The 16,224-nt window shown below is 42.1% G+C and overlaps 1 protein-coding gene across 17 annotated transcripts in view; it reads right to left on the bottom strand.

The window, feature by feature from the left end:
• Window positions 1-16,224, bottom strand: part of fam222ba (family with sequence similarity 222 member Ba) — an 85,389-nt gene that overhangs the window by 41,828 nt on the left and 27,337 nt on the right. For 8 of the 17 annotated variants that reach the window (XM_046303587.1, XM_046303581.1, XM_046303590.1 and 5 more), the window contains exon 2: window positions 360-426. The exons of 2 other annotated variants lie outside the window; for them this stretch is intronic. The gene's annotated coding sequence lies outside the window, so the exon portion shown is untranslated. Of the gene's footprint in view, window positions 1-334; window positions 427-16,224 lie in introns of all 17 variants that reach the window. 7 more of the 17 variants (XM_046303591.1, XM_046303580.1, XM_046303589.1 and 4 more) reach the window with 1 other exon arrangement.

The raw sequence follows: 16,224 nt of genomic DNA, 5'->3' as shown, positions 1-16,224 counted from the left end.
CCATTCAGGGGAATTAAAGAAGCCAAAAAGGACAGGTTTGTTGTTCTTTCAAAACCAGCTGTCACTAGCAATCAAATCAAAATGTATTTGTCACATGTGCAGAACTTAAAGTGAAATGCTTACCTATAAGCCCTTAACCAACAATGCAGTTAGTGAATATTTACTAAATAAAAAAAGCAACAAAATAAGAATAATGAGGCTATATACAGAGGGTACTGGCACTGAGTTAATGTGCAGGGGTATGGGTTAGTCGAGGTAATATGTACATGGGTGTCATTCAGGTCATTCGTTCAAAGAAGAGCAACAGACAGTAGCAATAGAAAGTCAGCAGTACCTTCATTTTATGAGATTATACATACCACAGTGGTATGATGGTTCCTGTCAGCTTCATGGGAGTAGTACGGAATTTAAGGCAGGCACTCCTCCCTGAGTGGAAAGAAGATTTCCAGAAAGATTAACCCAGCTTCCTTTAATAGCCCCTGACAAGAGGTAAAATCAGACATTACAGGAAGCTATGCTAAACTGCCTCCTCACAGTAGTTAGTAGTTAGCCCCCCTCCGTGTTCGCACTGCTGTTGATCAAAACCCTAATGCTGGCGTCAGTGGTGTGGGTTGGCAAAAATCGAGATCTCCCTATAGGACAGGAGCCTGTCAGGCCCAATTCCTTGTTCTATACAAAAGGGGAAAAAAGAGACAATGGAATGGGACTAACAATGCTTTATACAAAGTAGGCCTAACAAAAGACAAAATAAAACACTCAGGAGAAAAAGTGATCTATAAACTGCACATTGTGAAAATAAGAGATTGTTTGGTATTTTTGACGGTAGGCCTAACAAATCATTTCACATCTTTTTATCTGCCTGAGGACTGGGCCTATATCATGTCTTACGAGAGCGAGATACAAAAAGTTGACTTCGGAAGTTTACATACACTTATGGAGTCTTTAAAACTCGTTTTTCTAAAACTCCACAAATTTCTTGTTAACAAACTATAGTTTTGGCAAGTCGGTTAGGATATCTACTTTGTGCATGACACAATTTTCCCAAACAATTGTTTACAGATAGATTTTTTCACTGTATCACAATTCCAGTGGGTCAGACGTTTACATACACTAAGTTGACTGTGCCTTTAAACAGCTTGGAAAATTCCAGACAATAATGTCATGGCTTTAGAAGGTTCTGATAGGCTAATTTACATAATTTACATAATTTGAGTCAATTTGATGTGTACCTGTGGATGTATTTCAAGGCCTACCTTCAAACTCAGTGCCTCATCGCTTGACATAATGTGAAAATCAAAAGAAAGCAGCCAAGACCTCAGAATTTTTTTTTGTAGACCTCCACAAGTCTGGTTCATCCTTGGGAGCAATTTCCAAACGCCTGAAGGTACCACGTTCATCTGTACAAACAATAGTACTCAAGTATAAACACCATGGGACCACGCAGCTGTCATGCCGCTCAGGAAGGAGATGCGTTTTTTCTCCTAGAGATGAACATACTTTGGTGCGAAAAGTGCAAATCAATCCCAGAACAGCAGCAAAAGACCTTGTGAAGATGCTGGAAGAAGCCGGTACAAAAGTATCTATATCCATAGTAAAACAAGTCCTTTATCGACGTAACCTGAAAGGCCACTCAGCAGAGGAAGCCACTGCTCTAAAACCGCCATAAAAAAGCCAGACTACGGTTTGGAACTGCACATGGGGACAAAGATTGTACTTTTTTAGAGAAATGTCCTCTGGTCTGATGAATCAAAAATAGAACTGTTTGGCCATAATTACCATCGTTATGTTTGGATGAAACGGGGGGAGGCTTGCAAGCCGAATAACACCATCCCACCACAAATTGAGTGCATGTAAACTTCTAACCAACTGGGAATGTGATGAAAGAAATAAAAGCTGAAATAAATCACTCTACTATTATTCTGACATGTCACATTCTTAAAATAAAGGTGGTGATCCTAACTGACCTAAAAACATATCATTTTTACTAGGATTAAAATGTCAGGAATTGTGAGAAACTGAGTTTAAATGTATTTGGCTAAGGTGTATGTAAACTTCAACTTCAACTGTATGCATACACACAATTTTTGTTTTTTCTTTATTTGTATTATTTTCTACATTGTAGAATAACAGTGACACCTATGAAATGACATATATGGAATCAGGTAATAACCAAAAATATATTTTATATTCTTCAAAGTAGCCACCCTTTGCCTTGACAGCTTTGCACACTCCTGGCATTCTCTCAACCAGCTTCATGAGGCAGTCACCTGGAATTCTTTTCCAGCAGTCTTGAAGGAGTTCCCACATATACTGAGCACTTGTTGGCTGCTTTTCCTTCACTCTGCGGTCCAAAGCATCCCAAACCATCTCAATTGGGTTGAGGTCGGGGGATTGTTGAGGCCAGGTCATCTGATGCAGCACTCTATCACTCCTTCTTGGTCATATAGCCCTTACACAGCCTGGAGGTGTGTTTTGGGCAGAGGCGTAAAGTACTTAAGTACAATTATTTTAAAGTACTACTTAAGTAGTTTTTGGGGGTATCTGTCCTATACTTTAGTATTTATCTTTTTTACAACATTTACCTATACTCCACTTACATTCCTAAAGAAGAAAAAAAAATCATTTTACTCCCATTCATTTTCCCTGACACCAAAAAGTACTCAGGCAGGAGTACACACACACCCTTCAATACAACGCCTTGTCCTACCTAGTGTCTCTGATCTGGCGGACTCATTAAACACAAATATTGCATTCGGAAATGATGTGCCCCTATCTGTCCGTAATTGTTTTTAAATAAAAACAAAAATGAGCAGTCTGATTTGCTTAATATATGAGGAATTTGATATATAGCATTTACTTTGTACTTTTACACATGTATGAAAATGTTGTACTTTTTTCACCACTGTACTTATTAAGTATATTTAAAACAAGATATTTGTAAACTTTTACTCAAGTAGTATTTTACTGGGTGACTGAGTTCAGTCATTTGTTATTAAAAGGTATCTTTACTTTTACTCAAGTATGACAATTGAATACTTTATACATAACTAGTTTGAGGTATTGGTCCTTTTGAAAAACGAATGATAATCCCACTAAGCGCAAACCAGATGGGATGGCGTATCGCTGCAGAATGCTGTGGTAGCCATGCTGGTTAAGTGTGCCTTAAATATGAAATAAATTGCCAATGTCACCAGCAAAGGTCCTACCTTGGGCTTGCTCCTACCCATCTTTCCGATTTGGTTCCTGCAGTACATACTTACACGTACGCTACGGTCACAAGATGCAGGCCTCCTAATTGTCCCTAGAATTTCTAAGCAAACAGCTGGAGGCAGGGCTTTATCCTATACAGCTCCATTTTTATGGAATGGTCTGCCTACCCATGTGAGAGACGCAGACTCGGTCTCAACCTTTAAGTCTTTACTGAAGACTCATCTCTTCAGTAGGTCATATGATTGAATGTATTCTGGCCCAGGAGTGTGAAGGTGAACGGAAAGGCACTGGAGCAACGAACCACCCTTGCTGTCTCTGCGTGGCCGGTTCCCCTCTCTCCACTGTGATTCTCTGCCTCTAACCCTATTGCAGGGGCTGAGTCACTGTCTTACTGGTGTTCTTCCATGCCGTCCCTAGGAGGGGTGCTTCACTTGAGTGGGTTGAGTCACTGACGTGGTCTTCCTGTCTGGGTTGGCACCCCCCTTGGGTTGTGTTGTGGCGGAGTTCCTTGTGGGCTATACTCGGCCTTGTCTCAGGATGGTAAGTTGGTGGTTGAAGATAGTGGTGTGGGGGCTGTGCTTTGGCTATAGTTGATGGGGTTATATCCTGCCTGTTTGGCCCTGGCCGGGGGTATCATCGGATGAGGCCACAGTGTCTCCTGACCCCTCGTGTCTCAGCCTCCAGTATTTATGCTGCAGTAGTTTGTGTGTCGGGAGACTAGGGTCAGTCTGTTATATCTGGAGTATTTATCCTGTCTTATCCGGTGTCCTGTGTGAATTTAAGTATGCTCTCTCTAATTCTCTCTCTTTCGGAGGACCTGGGCCCTAGGACCATGCCTCAGAACTACCTGGCATGATGACTCCTTATTGTCCCCAGTCCACCTGGCCGTGCTGCTGCTCCAGTTTCAACTGTTCTGCCTGTGGCTATGGAACCCTGACCTGTTCACTGTAATTAAAATTATTTATGAACATTTGAACATCTTGGCCATGTTCTGTTATAATCCCCACCCGGCACAGCCAGAAGAGGACTGGCCACCCCTCATAGCCTGGTTCCTCTCTAGGTTTCTTCCTCGGTTTTGGCCTTTCTGGGAGAGTTTTTCCTAGCCGCCGTGCTTCTACACCTGCATTGCTTGCTGTTTGGGGTTTTAAGCTGGGTTTCTGTACAGCACTTTGATATATCAGCTGATGTAAGAATGGCTATATAAATACATTTGATTTGAAAGCACCCCCACACCATGGGGAGATCATCCCCTACTCTGCGTCTCACAAAGACACAGTGGTTGTAACCAAAAATCTCACATTTTGACTCATCAGACCAAAGGACAGATTTCCACCGGTCTAATGTCCATTGCTCGTGTTTCTTGGCCAAGCAAGTCTCTTCTTATTATTGGTGTCCTTTAGTAGTGGTTTCTCTGCAGCAATTCAACCATAAAGGCCTGATTCAAGCAGTTGAACTCCGAAGCATTTATTGGGGCTGCAATTTCTGAGGCTGGTAACTCTAATGAACTTAGCTACTATCTTGTCTCATCACTACAACTCCCATACGGGCTCGGGAGAGACTAAGGTTGAAAGTCATGCGTCCTCCGATACACAACCCAACCAGCCGTACTGCTTCTTAACACAGCGCACATCCAACCCGGAAGCCAGCCGCACCAATGTGCCGGAGGAAACACCGTGTACCTGGCAACCTTGGTTAGCGCTCACTGCGCCCAGCCCGCCATAAGAGTCGCTGGTGCGCAATGAGACAAGGACATCCCTACCAACTAAGCCCTCCCTAACCTGGACGACGCTAGGCCAATTGTGCGTCACCCCACGGACCTCCCGGTCGCGGCCGGTTACAACAGAGCCTGGGTGCGAACCCAGGGACTCCGATGGCACAGCTGGCGCTGCAGTACAGCGCCCTTAACCACTGCGCCACCCGGGAGGCAACCTTCACGTCTTAAAGTAATGATGGACTGTCATTTCTCTTTCCATAATATGGACTTGGTCAATTACCAAATAGGGCTATCTTCTGTATTCCACCCCTACCTTGTCAAAGCACAACTGATTGGCTCAAACGCATTAAGGAAAGAAATTCCACAAATGAACCTTTAACAAGGCACACATGCATTCCAGGTGACTACCTCAAGAAGCTGGTTGAGAGAATGCCAAGAGTGTGCAAAGCTGTCATCAAGGCAAAGGGTGGCTACTTTGAAGATTCTAAAATATTATTTGTTTAATACCCTTTGTTACTACATGATTCCATTGTGTTATTTCATATTTTTGATGTCTTCACAATTATTCTACAATGTAGAAAAAGCAACAATAAATAAACTCCCTCGATTGAGTAGGTGTGCCCAAAATGTTGAATAATTTTGAATAATGTAGGGTATGTAACATTATATAAGGTAGCATTGTTTAAAGTGGCTAGTGATATATTTTACATCATTTCCCATCAATTCCCATTATTAAAGTGGCTGGAGTTGAGTCAGTGTCAGTGTCAGTGTGTTGGCAGCAGCCACTCAATGTTAGTGGTGGCTGTTTAACAGTCTGATGGCCTTGAGATAGAAGCTGTTTTTCAGTCTCTCGGTCCCAGCTTTGATACACCTGTACTGACCTCGCCTTTTAGATGATAGCGGGGTGAACAGGCAGTGGCTCGGGTGGTTGTTGTCCTTGATGATCTTTATGGCCTTCCTGTAACATCGGGTGGTGTAGGTGTCCTGGAGGGCAGGTAGTTTGCCCCCGGTGATGCATTGTGCAGACCTCACTACCCTCTGGAGAGCCTTACGGTTGTGGGCGGAGCAGTTGCCATACCAGGCGGTGATACAGCCCGCCAGGATGCTCTCGATTGTGCATCTGTAGAAGTTTGTGAGTGCTTTTGGTGACAAGTCAAATTTCTTCAGCCTCCTGAGGTTGAAGAGGCGCTGCTGCGCCTTCTTCACGATGCGGTCTGTGTGAGTGGACCAATTCAGTTTGTCTGTGATGTGTATGCCGAGGAACTGAAAACTTGCTACCCTCTCCACTACTGTTCCAACGATGTGGATAGGGGGGTGTTCCCTCTGCTGTTTCCTGAAGTCCACAATCATCTCCTTAGTTTTGTTGACGTTGACTGTGACCCAAACAGCGTTCCATAGAAATCCTGGTAGAGAATGAAATGACTGAATAACGAAACACAGCAAATAAGTGAAAGAAATAGGTTTTGTCTATGTTTTACTGGTAATAGGGACATACGTAAATTCCCCCAAAATAACTTTTTTGTCAGTGTGGGGTGTGTGTAACCTTTAACTAGGCAAGTTAGTTAAGAACAAATTCTTATCTACAATGACTGCCTACCCTGGCCTCACCCGGACGACGCTGGGCCAAATGTGCACCGCCCTATGGGACTCCCAATCACGGCCAGATGTGACACAGCCTGGATTCGAACCAGGGACTGTAGTGAAACCTCTTGCACTGAGATGCAGTGCCATGTGCGTGTGTTAACAATTTAACTGTACTAGAATGCTTAAAAAGGCCGCAAAAATTATAAATATGTTATCATTGGCAAGGAAAACAATGGATATCGGTATCGGCCAAAAACCTAATATCTGTGCATGATACACAGACAGGCAGACAGACAGTTGAAGTCGGAAATTTACAAACACCTTAGCCAAATACATTTAAACTCAGTTTCTCACAATTCCTGACATTTAATCCTAGTAAAAAATCACCACTTTATTTTAAGATGGCAGAAATGGCAGAATAACAGCAGAGATAATTATTTATTTCAGCTTTTATTTCTTTCATCACATCCCCAGTGGATCAGAAGTTTACATACACTCAATTAGTATTTGGTAGCATTTCATTTAAATTGTTTAACTTGGGTCAAACGTTTTGGGTAGGCTTCCACAAGCTTCCCACAATAAACTGGGTGAACTTTGGCCCATTAATCCTGACAGAGCTGGTGTAACTGAGTCAGACCTTTTCAGTTCTATAGGATTGAGGTCAGGGCATTGTGATGGCCACCCCAATCCCTAGATTTGTTGTCCTTAAGCCATTTTGCCACAACTTTGGAAGTATGATTGGGGTCATTGTCCATTTGGAAGACCCATTTGCGACCAAGCTTTCACTTCCTGACTGATGTCCTGAGATGTTGCTTCCAAATATACACATAATTTTCCTGCCTCAAGATTACATCTATTTTGTGACGTGCACCAGTCCAGTCCCTCCTGCAGAAAAGTGCCGCCACAAATTGATGCTGCCACCCCCGTGCTTCACGGTTGAGATGGTGTTCTTCGGCTTGCAAACGTCCCCCTTTTTCCTCCAAACATAACGAATGTCATTATGGCCAAACAGTTCTATTTTTGTTTAATCCGACCAGAGGAAATTTCTCCAAAATGTACGATCTTTGTCCCCATGTGCAGTTGCAAACCGTAGTCTGGCTTTATGGCGGTTTTGGAGCAGTGGCTTCTTCCTTGCTGAGCAGGCTTTCAGGTTGTGTCAATATAGGACTTGTTTTACTGTGGATAAAGATACTTTTGTACCTGTTTCCTCCAGCATCTTCACAAGGTCCTTTTCTGTTGTTCTGGGATTGATTTGCACTTTTCACACCAAAGTACATTAATCTCTAGGAGACAGAACGCATCTCTTTTCTGAGCGGTATGACAGCTGAGCGGTCCCATGGTGTTTATATTCGCATACTATTGTTTGTACAGATGACCCTGGTACCTTCAGGCATATGGAAATTGCTCCAAAGGATGAACCAGACTTGTGGAGGTCTACAATTATTTTCTGAGGTCTTGGCTGATTTCTTTTGATTTTCCCATGATGTCAAGCGACGAGGCACTGAGTTTGAAGGTAGGCCTTGAAATACATCCACAGGTCCACCTGAAATTGACTCAAATGATGTCAATTAGCCTATCAGAAGCTTCTAAAGCTATGACATCATTTTTGGGAAGATTCCAAGCAGTTTGAAGGCACAGTCAATTTAGTGTATGCAAACTTCTGACCCACTGGAATTGTGATACAGTGAATTATAAGTGAAATAATCTGTCTGTAAACAACTGTAGGAAATATTACTTGTGTCATGCACAAAGTAGATGTCCTAACCGACTTGCCAAAACCACAGTTTGATACAGGAAATTTGTGGAGTGGTTGAAAAACAAGTTAACGACTCCAACCTAAGTGTATGTCAACTGTATATAGTGCCTTGCGAATGTATTCGGCCCCCTTGAACTTTGCGACCTTTTGCCACATTTCAGGCTTCAAACATAAAGATATAAAACTGTATTTTTTTTGTGAAGAATCAACAACAAGTGGGACACAATCATGAAGTGGAACGACATTTATTGGATATTTCAAACTTTTTTAACAAATCAAAAACTGAAAAATTGGGCGTGCAAAATTATTCTGCCCCCTTAAGTTAATCATTTGTAGCGCCACCTTTTGCTGCGATTACAGCTGTAAGTCGCCTGGGGTATGTCTATCAGTTTTGCACATCGAGAGACTGACATTTTTTTCCCATTCCTTCTTGCAAAACAGCTCGAGCTCAGTGAGGTTGGATGGAGAGCATTTGTGAACAGCAGTTTTCAGTTCTTTCCACAGATTCTCGATTGGATTCAGGTCTGGACTTTGACTTGGCCATTCTAACACCTGGATATGTTTATTTTTTAACCATTCCATTGTAGATTTTGCTTTATGTTTTGGATCATTGTCTTGTTGGAAGACAAATCTCCGTCCCAGTCTCAGGTCTTTTGCAGACTCCATCAGGTTTTCTTCCAGAATGGTCCTGTATTTGGCTCCATCCATCTTCCCATCAATTTTAACCATCTTCCCTGTCCCTGCTGAAGAAAAGCAGGCCCAAACCATGATGCTGCCACCACCATGTTTGACAGTGGGGATGGTGTGTTCAGGGTGATGAGCTGTGTTGCTTTTACGCCAAACATAACATTTTGCATTGTTGCCAAAAAGTTCCATTTTGGTTTCATCTGACCAGAGCACCTTCTTCCACATGTTTGGTCTGTCTTCCCAGGTGGCTTGTGGCAAACTTTAAACACACTTTTTATGGATATCTTTAAGAAATGGCTTTCTTCTTGCCACTCTTCCATAAAGGCCAGATTTGTGCAATATACAACTGATTGTTGTCCGATGGACAGAGTCTCCCACCTCAGCTGTAGATCTCTGCAGTTCATCATGGGCCTCTTGGCTGCATCTGATCAGTCTTCTCCTTGTATGAGTTGAAAGTTTAGAGGGACAGCCAGGTCTTGGTAGATTTGCAGTGGTCTGATATTCCTTCCATTTCAATATTATCGCTTGCACAGTGCTCCTTGGGATGTTTAAAGCTTGGGAAATCTTTTTGTATCCAAATCCGGCTTTAAACTTCTTCACAACAGTATCTCGGACCTGCCTGGTGTGTTCCTTGTTCTTCATGATGCTCTCTGCGCTTTTAACGGACCTCTGAGACTATCACAGTGCAGGTGCATTTATACGGAGACTTGATTACACACAGGTGGATTGTATTTATCATCATTAGTCATTTAGGTCAACATTGGATCATTCAGAGATCCTCACTGAACTTCTGGAGAGAGTTTGCTGCACTGAAAGTAAAGTGGCTGAATAATTTTGCACGCCCAATTTTTCAGTTTTTGATTTGTTAAAAAAGTTTGAAATATCCAATAAATGTCGTTCCACTTCATGATTGTGTCCAACTTGTTGTTGATTCTTCACAAAAAAATACAGTTTTATATCTTTATGTTTGAAGCCTGAAATGTGGCAAACGGTCGCAAAGTTCAAGGGGGGCGAATACTTTCGCAAAGGCACTGTATACACACACACACAATAAACCTCTTTTCAGGACCCCGTCTTTCAAAGATTATTTGTAAAAATCCAAATAACTTCACAGATCTTCATTGTAAAGGGTTTAAAGTTTAAACACTGTTTCCCATGCTTGTTCAATGAACCATAAACAATTAATGAACATGCACCTGTGGAACGGTCATTAAGACACTAACAGCTTACCGACGGTAGGCAAATAAGGTCACAGTTATGAAAACTTAGGACACTAAAGAGGCCTTTCTACTGACTCTGGAAAAACACCAAAAGAAAGATGCCCATGGTCCCTGCACATCTGCGAGAATGTGCCTTAGGCATGCTGCAAGGTGGCATGTGGACTGCAGATGTGGCCAGGGCAATAAATTGCAATGTCCGTACTGTGAGACGCCTAAGACAGCGCTACAGGGAGACAGGACGGACAGCTGATCAACCTCGCAGTGGCAGACCACGTGTAACAACACCTTCACGGGATCGGCACATCTGCGGGACAGGTACAGGATGGCAACAACTGCCCGAGTTACACCATAGAACGCACAATCCCTTCTTCAGTGCTCAGACTGTCCGCAATAGGCTGAGAGAGGCTGGACTGAGGGCATGTAGGCTTTTTGTAAGTCAGGTCCTCACCAGACATCACCGGCAACAACATTGCCTATGGGCACAAACCCATCATCACTGGACCAGAGAGGACTGGCAAAAAGTACTCTTCACTGACCAGTCAAGGTGGTCAGATTTGCGTTTATCGTCTGAAGGAATGAGCGTTACACCGAGGCCTGTACTCTGGAGCGGGATCGATTTGGAGGTGGAGGGTCCGTCATGGTCTGGGGTGGGTGTGTGACAGCATCATCGGACTGAGCTTGTTGTCATTGCAGGCAATCTCAACACTGTGCGTTAAAGGGAAGACATCCTCCTTCCTCGTGTGGTACCCTTCCTGCAGGCTCATCCTGACCTGACCCCACCAGCATGACAATGCCACCAGCCATACTGCTCCTTCTGTGCGTGATTTGCTTCAAGACAGGAATGTCAGTGTTCTGCCATGGCCAGCGAAGAGCCCAGATCTCAAACCCATTGAGCACATCTGGGACCTGTTGGATCGGAGGGTGAGGGCTAGGACCATTCCCCCCAGAAATGTCCGGGAACTTGCAGGTGGTGGAAGAGTGGGGTAACATCTCACAGCAAGAACTGGCAAATCTGGTGCAGTCCATGAGGGGCGATGCACTGCAGTACTTAATGCAGCTGGTGGCCATACCAGATACTGACTGTTACTTTTGACTTTGAACCCCCCCCTTTTTTTTCTGGGACACATTATTCCATTTCCGTTAGTCACATGTCTGGAGAACTTGTTTAGTTTATGTCTCAGTTGTTGAATCTTAATGTTCATACAAATATTTACATGTTAAGTTTGCTGAAAATAAATGCAGTTGACAGTTTTTTTTGCTGAGTTTATACACACAACCATTCAAAAGTTTGGGGTCACATAGAAATGTCACATAGAAATACATGAAATGAGTTTCAAAATGAATAGGCAATAGTGTTGACAATGTTATAAATAATGGTGTCCATCAAACTTTGCTCAAAGAATCCTCCATTTACAGCAATTACAGCCTTGCAGACCTTTCGCATTTTCGATGTCAATTTGTTGAGGTAATCTGAAGAGATTTTACCCCATGCTTCCTGAAGCACCTCCCACAAGTTGGATTGGCTTGATGGGCACTTATGTACCATACGGTCAAGCTGCTCCCACAACAGCTCAATAGGGATGAGATCTGGTGACTGTGCTGGCCACTCCATTATAGACAGAATACCAGCTGACTGCTTCCCTAAATAGTTTGGAGCTGTGCTTTGGATCATTGTCCTGTTGTAGGAGGAAATTGGCTCCAATTAAGCCACAGGGTATGGCATGGCGTTGCAAAATGGAGTGATCGCCATCCTTCTTCAAGATCACTTTTACCCTGTACAAATCTCCAACTTTACCACCACCAAAGCACCCCCAGACCATCACATTGCCTCCACCATGCTTGGCGTCAAGCACTCCTCTGGCCTCTTTTTATTTTTTCTGCGTCTCACCAATGTTCTTCTTTGTGATCCGGACACCTCAAACTTAAATTTGTCTGTCCTTAACACTTGTTTTTCTCTGTCCATTGTCTGTGTTCTTTTGTCCATCTTAATCTTTACTTTTTATATGTCAGTCTAAGATATGGCTTTTTCTTTGCAACTCTGCCTAGAAGGCCAGCATCCTGAAGTCGCCTCTTCACTGTTAACATTTAGGCTGGTGTTTTGCAGGTACTATTTAATGAAGCTGCCAGTTGAGGCGTCTGTTTCTCAAACCAGACACACTAATGTACTTGGTCTCTTGCACAGTTGTGCACCGGAGCCTCCCACTCCTCTTCTATTCTGCTTAGAGCCAGTTTGCGCTGTTCTGTGAAGGGACTAGTACAGAGCATTGTATGAGACCTTCAGTTTCTTGGCAATTTCTCTCATGGAATAGCCTTCATTTCTCAGAACAAGAATAGACTGATGAGTTCCAGAAGGAAGGTCTTTGTTTCTGGCCATTTTGAGCCTGTAATTGAACTAACAAATGTTGAAGCTTTAGATACTCAACTAGTCTCATATATATATATATATATATATATATATATATATATATATATATATATATATATATATATATATATATATATATATATATATATATATATATATATATATATATATATATATCCTACACAGTAATGGAGATAGGTGACAGCAATTAACATTTTGAATGTTTTCCGGTATCCACTCTCCTCCATTCCTGGTCAGCTGGTGGTGTTCATGTTGCTAGACCCTAGCAGCACCTGGGGCCTCATTTATCAACCGTGCGTAAATGTCTTACTAAATTCTGGCGTATGTGGAGATTCTAAAATTATTTGGATGTATCAAACTGTTGCACACACTGATAAATCAGAGCCTTATTATATTTGTGTGGTCGTGAACGAGCGCTACAATCCCGCAAACGTTGGCCGCGTATTCTGCAAGATTGGTTGTCCTTTCAAACAATTGAAAAGTAAATGCTACAGCCCACACGTCAATGCAAAAGACTAATTGTCCAATATTTTGTTTATCAATACATGGTTGTGCATCCATCTCTTGCCTTCATATAGGCTCTGAAATTAAATAGGCTATGTCACGCTCCTAATACACACAGCAATAGGCTACTGTAGCTTATCCATACTGTCAAGGCTACCTACCGGTCTATTGATAAAAATGGTACTATTTGTTGTGTAGCAGTAATAATTTAAAAGCAGTTATGTCAGAAAAGGACATTTCCTTCAATATGATTATGATTTAAGCCTTTATTATAAAAGTTAAATATACATTAAATGACCTGCTGCTGTGCGATTCCCTTACCAATGGCAAATGCATCCTTTTTATCATCAGGCCTACGTTTTGATGATTTTATTAGCTTACCATTGTTATAATTCCTGTGCATCAAACACCTGCCATTTCCCTCAAAGTAAGAATAAGCCTATTTGCTTGCAATACAGTTGATCAACCTACTAGAAGTTTTGCGCAGGCACAGTTTGAGATTTGGTGAGGATACACACTTTCTAGTAAAGTTCAAAATAGTATTTATCCAACCTTTGTGGGAAAACTGGAGCACACAATGTTTAGAGTATTTTTTGTGCGCACACACCTTGATAAATGAGGGCCAGGCCCTGGTTCCTGATGGGGTGAGAGCAGGGGGGTAATTTACGATTCATTACAGAAAGCTGACACGATGGCCTGGCCAACCCATGCAATGAAACCCTGGATTGTCAAATACAGGAAGATGGGTGATTCCCTTTGACTGAGCACACACACACAAACTGAGCACATTATACACTCAGTCAGGCTTGCACAAGCACTTTAAAATGTAGCTCCAGCCTTTCAAATTCCAGCAAGCCTCCATCTCAATCCACGGCAATCTGCAGCTGAATGAAGTGAAAGTACTTCTGTTCTGGGGCCATTTTTCACAATATGAGTAATACAAAGACGATGTGCAGCAGCCGCTACACAACTACATGATAAAAGTTAACATTCTTGCTTCAATTCAATGTATCCTTTGTAAAATCCCCCCCACCCCTTTAATAGGAATACATGGAGGCTACACACACACACACACACACACACACACACACACACACACACACACACACACACACACACACACACACACACACACACACACACACACACACACACACACACACTAGCCGGACGTAATGGACAATTTCATAATTCACTCCAGAGCTCGACAACCGCAAACAAAGGAGGGAAATGGCAAGAGATCCGCCAATCATTGATCACTGAAAGATTTCAGACAAAGGGAGTCCAAACAAAACGAGGATGCTGCTTTTCTTCCCTGTGGCATGTTCTGTGTCACTCAGCAGCTCCATTGCAACCAAATCCTCACAATAAAGGAGGTCACTGACAAGAAACTCTCTTACAAGAGCACTGACCCCATTTTAACCCTATACAGGTGTCATTGTGCTGCTAAAACAGGAAGCAAACGCCCTTTTCAAAGGATGTAGGACCAAGCTAGGAGGTTAAAACTATTAGGGACGATTTCAAGTTTTCATAACAATCGGAAATCGGTATTTTGCTGATTTTATTTTTTTATAAATACATTTTATACCTTTATTTAACTAGGCAAGTCAGTTAAGAACACATTCTTATTTTCAATGACAGCATAGGAAAGGTGGATTAACTGTCTTGTTCAGGGGCAGAATGACAGATTTTCACCTTGTTCAGCTCGGGTTATCCAATCTTGCAACCTTACAGTTAACTAGTCCAATGCTCGTAACCACCTGATTACGTTTCACTCCACGAGGAGCCTGCCTGTTACGCAAATGCAACAGTTTGGGCAGCCTACCTCATTGTGAACTAATTTGCCAGTAATTTTACATAATTATGACATAACATTGAAGGTTGTGCAATGTAACAGGAATATTTAGACTTAGGGATGCCACCCGTTAGATAAAATACCTAACGGTTCCGTATTCCACTGAAATAAACGTTTTGTTTTCGAAATGATAGTTTGCGGATTCGACCATATTAATGACCAAAGGCTCGTATTTCTGTGTGTTATGTTAGAATTAAGTCTGATTTGATAGAGCAGTCTGACTGAGCGATGGTAAACAGCAGCAGGCTTGTAAGCATTCTTTCAAACAGCACTTTCGCCAGCAGCTCTTCGCAAGCACAGCGCTGTTTATGACTTCAAGCCTATGGCTGGTGTAACCGATGTTAAATGGCTAGCTAATTAGCTGGGTGTACGCTAATAGCGTTTCAAACGTCACGCGCTCTGTGATTTGGAGTAGTTATTCCCCTTGCTCTGCAAGGGCCGCGGCTTTTGTGTGATGATTAACGCTGCTTCGAGTGTGGCTGTTGTCGGTGTGTTCCTAGTTCGAGCGAGGAGAGGGACGAACGCTAGACTGTTACACTGGCAATACTATAGTGCCTATAAGAACATCCAATAGTTAAAGGTATATGTAATACAAATGGTAGAGAGAAATAGTCCTATAAATACTATATTATCTACAACCTAAAACCTCTTACCTTGGAATATTGAAGTCTCATGTTAAAAGGAACCACCAACTTTCATATGTTCTCATGTTCTGAGCAAGGAACTCAAACGTTAGCTTTTTTACATGGCACATATTGCACTTTTACTTTCTTCTCCAACACTTTGTTTTTGCATTATTTAAACCAAATTTAACATGTTTCATTATTTATTTGAGACTAAATGTATTTTATTGATGTATTATATTAAGTTAAAGTAAGTGTTCATCCAGTATTGTTGTAATTGTCATTATTACAATTTTTTTTAAATGTTAAAAATCGTCTGATTAATCGGCATCGGCTTTTTTGGTCCTCCAATAATCAGTATCGGTGTTGAAAAATCATAATCGGTTGACCTCTAGTTAAAACAGTACTCTTTATAGTCCTATCTGTAAAGATAATTCATGCTAAAAAAAGCTCATAGGTGTGGTGGTTAGTGAGGAACATGCAGCCTAGCCTAACCTTCTCAAAAGCAAAACAACTCCAGTAAAAGACTAAAATAGCATGGCAGATTGAGACTGCACATCACATAAAAATGCATTATGCTCAACTCCTGGGAAGAGAAAGCGTATGACCTAAAACACTTTCTAATATGGAAATGACAATACTTGAACACATCCGATTGCTTGCCGTGACTTGATTCAGAATAAAT

Source organism: Oncorhynchus gorbuscha, linkage group LG16 (genome assembly GCF_021184085.1).
Source record: "Oncorhynchus gorbuscha isolate QuinsamMale2020 ecotype Even-year linkage group LG16, OgorEven_v1.0, whole genome shotgun sequence".
NCBI lineage: Eukaryota > Metazoa > Chordata > Actinopteri > Salmoniformes > Salmonidae > Oncorhynchus > Oncorhynchus gorbuscha.
Note: the sequence above shows the minus strand (reverse complement) of the source record. Positions and strands in the feature narration are given on the sequence as shown.